Source organism: Lolium rigidum, chromosome 4 (assembly GCF_022539505.1).
Source record: "Lolium rigidum isolate FL_2022 chromosome 4, APGP_CSIRO_Lrig_0.1, whole genome shotgun sequence".
Classification (NCBI taxonomy): Eukaryota; Viridiplantae; Streptophyta; class Magnoliopsida; order Poales; family Poaceae; genus Lolium; species Lolium rigidum.
The window spans coordinates 168621323-168626257 of NC_061511.1; the positions used below are offsets into that span (position 1 = coordinate 168621323).

At 44.5% G+C, this 4935-nt stretch overlaps 1 long non-coding RNA gene across 2 annotated transcripts; it reads left to right on the forward strand.

Moving 5' to 3' along the window:
* Positions 1–1424: 1424 nt before the first annotated feature.
* Positions 1425–3928, forward strand: LOC124708898. Of its 2 annotated transcripts, XR_007005365.1 has the most exons (5): positions 1425–1911; positions 2196–2293; positions 2600–2662; positions 2921–3010; positions 3622–3928. It is a non-coding gene; the product is annotated as an uncharacterized LOC124708898 (long non-coding RNA). The 2 variants fall into 2 exon arrangements; XR_007005364.1 differs by having other exon boundaries at positions 2196–2662.
* Positions 3929–4935: the final 1007 nt, after the last annotated feature.

Sequence of the window (4935 nt, forward strand, 5' to 3'; positions counted from 1 at the left end):
CAAAAGTGAAGTTTTCAGAATTAGCAGGTCAGCATATATAACATAACATGTAAATCTGATTGAACATAATGCAACACTTGAGTCTCAACCGAAAGTTTCCTCTTTATTCCTCCCATAAAATATGAACACCATGAGTGAATATGCCATTTGTTCTCCTGCAGTGAAGATCGGAGAACACTAAACATCATTTGGGAAACATGGAGCTTCAAATCTTTTGCAGAAATAAAAAACTGAATGTTTGAAGCATTGCAGGCTTTAGAGCATATTCTTTTAATAGCTAAAGCTGAATTTCAATGTGAAGTGGAATATTTGAACTACATGTCCATGGCCAGCCACAACCATTGTCTGAAAAAATAAAAAATAAAACAACAAGACAAAGTAAAGTTTTTTCAGCTAAATCAATCAATCTAGAATCATTATTTGTTAAACATTAAAGATGCACTCTTGTCGATAGTTTGCGAAAGGTATTTACATTAGAGGCTAGACGGACGGCGACAACTACACCTGCTCACACTGGGTACTATACACTCTGATTGAGGCATGGAGCAGTTTCAGTAACACGAAGGCATAGAGCAAGATTCTAGCTGGACACATAAATATTGCCATACAGAGCACCAAATTCGCATCATGTATTACTAAAATCTCTATTCAGCTGTTCAGTCACTATATACATTAGAAAAAAAAAGATACAAAGTTAAACTACTAAACATGTATAGAGAAAGACTCAAAGACATGGTTGAAGAAGAACTGGAACCGGAGGCAAGAAGATCTTGTAGAATCAAAACACACGAACTGCTGATTTTTCCATACAGGTTGAAGTGATAGACAGGGTAGGGGATCAAGGATGGCTGCTTTGTTTCCGGCGGTGGAGGCGGACATGGGTGCAGCACCATCGACGGAGAGGAGCATTCACCCCATCTACCGGACGGCCGACGCGACGAAGACGGTGGATGCGGCCAGCATGGTCGGCGAGCGGAGTGAGATAAAGGGAGCGGAGGGAGGCCAGAGCAACCCCGTTTCTTCACAACTGGTCGGCCGGATCGCCGGAAATGTGGTAGGGAACGGAGGGAGTACGACAGCGGCTGTGCAGCAGACGCGATGGGGACATCAGATTAGGCACGCAAGTTCGACCGGGAGAGGATGGCGGCGACTGCGGAACGCGGTGGAGAGGGGAGGGGGATGGGCAGGCACGGTCGCACGGAGAATATCCCTTGCCTGGAGGCGGTATCCGACTGAACCGCCAGTGACCGAGCGACCGCCTTGCACATGACCAGTCGAAACGTCCGGAAAGCGACGCAACATCTCTACGTGCGGGACCCGCGAAAACGACCCTCCGATCAACCAGGAGCGCTCCCAAGGATGGAAGCTTAGAGCTCTTGGGCTTGTTTGGTTCCGGCCTTTCCCGGGGGGTTCCCCTAGTTTTCCCGGGCTAACAAAACCCCGGGCCGAGTTGGCCCGGGTCCAGCAACCGCGCTGTTTGGTTGCCCACGGGTGAGGGAAACCGGTCCCTTCCGCGGCCTTTCCCCGGGCCACCATTCCACTAGTCCGGACATGGGGAACGAATTCCTCGAGTGGCTCTCGGGCGACGCTGCGGGTGGCGATGCATCCACGTGCTGCTCTACTTCCTCCGGCGACCGGAGCGAGGCGCCTCCCGAGATCTGCGCCTCCACGGTCCTCCACCTCCTTCCGCTGAGCTCTACTCCGCCTCCGTCGAAGCTCCTCTCCCCTCCGGCAATGGCGACGGTGGTCTTCCTCGGGGAACGGCGACGGTGGTCTTCCTCCGGGAATGGCGACGGTCCTCCTCTCCTCCGGTGACGAACCGAGTCCTCTAGTCACTGGAGAGCACAACCTCCTCCTCCATCTCTTCCCTCTACATCCTCAGATCTACTGGTGCTACATCAGATCTTGCAAGTAAATTTTCTATTTCACTTTTTTGGGATGTTCTTGATGTGTTTCGGTCGAATTCTTGCAATTGAGATGTCTAGCAAACATGAATCCTTAGTTTTCCCATAAGATTTGATCTCATAATTCTGGGGATTTGATCTATGCCTGAGGAATTCATGCAAGTTGCTTAATTAACAATAGGTATATGTGTGAGTAAATGAGAAAAAAATATTGCTACTCCACTTGCTCTGTTACCTAGTACATAAAAATTCATGATGTATGAAGTACTCATGAATAATTGCTTTCTTCAGGCGAATCTGCAGCATAAATTATTGGAGGATGCAACTTGGAGAACAATATTATTAATCAGTCCTAAGGTCACATCTTAACCCACTTGCTGGCCAGTCCTGTAAGTACCCGTACTGATTTTTTGACAAATATTTAGTGCCCAGAATACAACCTGGAGATGATATTCTTGTTACCGCGCATGCAAGTATATTGTTTCATGTAGCCTAGAAGTGAGCATGAAAGTATCTTGTTTGTTGAATTTGTTCTTGTAGTATTAGCATGGAGATGTTGTAATAGTCTGACTTGTTGCCATGGCATTGTGTTGACTTCGGTTGTTACTCTCCACTAAAGTTTAATGATTCCGTAAGTGTGGACTTTCAAGTATGTTTGTGACTCACTAATCTCTGTCAGTACTTGTCATTCTCAGATCACCGGTGAGAACATCAGCACAACCTTCTTCCCCTTCTCTTCCCGATTTAGATTCCCCATGGTATGATTTTTAGACAACTAGTTCAGTTACAAGCTGAAGCCCTAAACAACAGTTACATCAATATGTATGTTTGCACCCATTGAATAACCGTTTGCTAGCATTTTCATTGCATTGTTAGCTGGGTTTTGACGGTGCAACCATCGGTAGCAGCAGGGTTCTAGGATTGCATTGTTAGATTGTTGTGCTCATTTCTTACAGCTCTGTCCTTCGCCCAAAAGTAAAATTCTGCTTATCGTCTTGTGACTGTTATTGCTGCAGAGGTTGTCGAGATCAAGGCCAGCCTGCGTCCCGAGATCCAGGTTGCTGCTCAGGACTGCCGGGTGGTGGTGCTTTCACCGGTGAAGTCAGGTTAGTATCCAGTTTTGTGCAGTTATGTCGAGCATTCTCAGCATTAACACGGTCAGAACTAGAACTATTGGGTGAAGTGTCATGTTGGCTTTTAACACGGTCCAGAATGAGTACTCTCATTTCTGAACCAAACTTGTACATTGATGTTAGATTCGTTTAGTCGCTGATGCCTGGTTGCCCAAGCCAGCATAGTAACTAATTAGTCAAATGGAGAATACATGAGTTTTCTGACATGAATTGACATGTTCTTTTAGAAAAGCTTTTCTTACTGAATTAGATGTAAGGACCCAATCCTTCGGACTTTTTGGTTGAAAGAACAAATCTATGTGATGTAGTTTAACAACTCTTCATGACCTGTTGTGTTGTCACATGGATATGTTCGTACATTTCTCTATCGATAAAGAATATATAGATGTATACCACTTCAGACTATATTTGTTTCTGAATGTTCGGACGATTAGTGACATGCCAAATATGCCTAGCCCTCTCATGCCACCAGGAACTAAATGAATTGTAAAACTGTAGTTTGTCCATATATAGCTTCATATTTAGCTTGATGATTATTTTAGCAGAGGCTTCTACTGAATATTTGTTTTCAATATATTTTGAAGACAGGGATGATCCACCAGGGGATGAGTAGAAGAAGGCCATGCAAAAAAGCTCATGGACTCCCCAGCGAACTGTTTTCTTCGATTTCATGTTAAAAACTTCTATGCTACTCAAGTTTAATTGATGCTATCTGGCTTCGTGCAATTTAGATAATTGACATGTATTAGTTATTGTTGCAAGATGTTTCTTTTTGTAAGATTTTCTGCAAGACTTTCTACCTTTTTAATTAATTCTGCCTGGAGATGTAAAGATTGGTTGAATATGTTGTGTATTTCGAATTATAAGTATTTCTTGATATTTCTGTATTAATTTGTATGTCTGAAATTTCAAATTTCATGTGAAAAAACGTACACAGTTGTCCTTATTTTCGAATTTTGAATGTTCCATTCCATTCCCGTCCGTTCCCTGCCAGTTCTGTCCAAATGGCAAACCTTCATATTCCCGAGCTGGAGGGGAAGCCTGTGGTTCCCGAGCGCACAGGGAAATTGACGTGGGGGGAAGTAGTTCCCTGGGTTTTGGGCCCCTTGCAACCAAATGAGCCCTTAGAGATTGTTTATTGCTGATGTTATCCCCACTAAAGCCTGCCTACCAAATGCGTTGGTTTGAAAGCAGTGGATTGGGGATTGACAGGGGAGAGTATTAGTGGGGATTGGGTGAGGGTAGGGCTTTCACCCAATTCGCTAGCGAATTATCCCCACTAATCCCCACTGATACTCCACTACCAAACAAGGTCTTAGTTCTAAGACGGTTGCACTTGGTACGGGCGGGATGCGTCCGTACAGTGCGCCTGTAACACGCGTCGGACGACTTAAACATGCAAGGAAGAGGTAAGAAACCCAAATTTTCATATTCTCTCTCTCTTCCTGCTCCAAACTCAAAACCTACTCCAGTGGATCTTCAGTTTCGTTCGTTTTCAATCTGATTCCTCGCACTCGTTCGAAGTATGGTACGTTTCTCCTCCGATCCCCAACTTTTTATCCGCGAATGCATGCTCTAGCTTTTGCCATTATCAATCTATACTTAGGCCATATTATGAACTTCATCATCATGATGAGCATGCTAGATTGCAATTTTAGAAGAGAATCTACTATAATATGTGTAGAGGATAACCATATGTCTATTTCCATCGGATCAATTTTTATCTCGTTAATTTTTTTAAGATGTGCTTAAGGTACTAAACCACTAATTAATCTTTTAGATGAACACGAGGAGCAGCTCGCGCGCTGTGGCTGCACAGGCTGCACTACCGGTTGAAGACACACCCGCCTCACTCTGTATCGAGTTTGAAGACCGTCGTCATCTCAACCGTCTCAAGG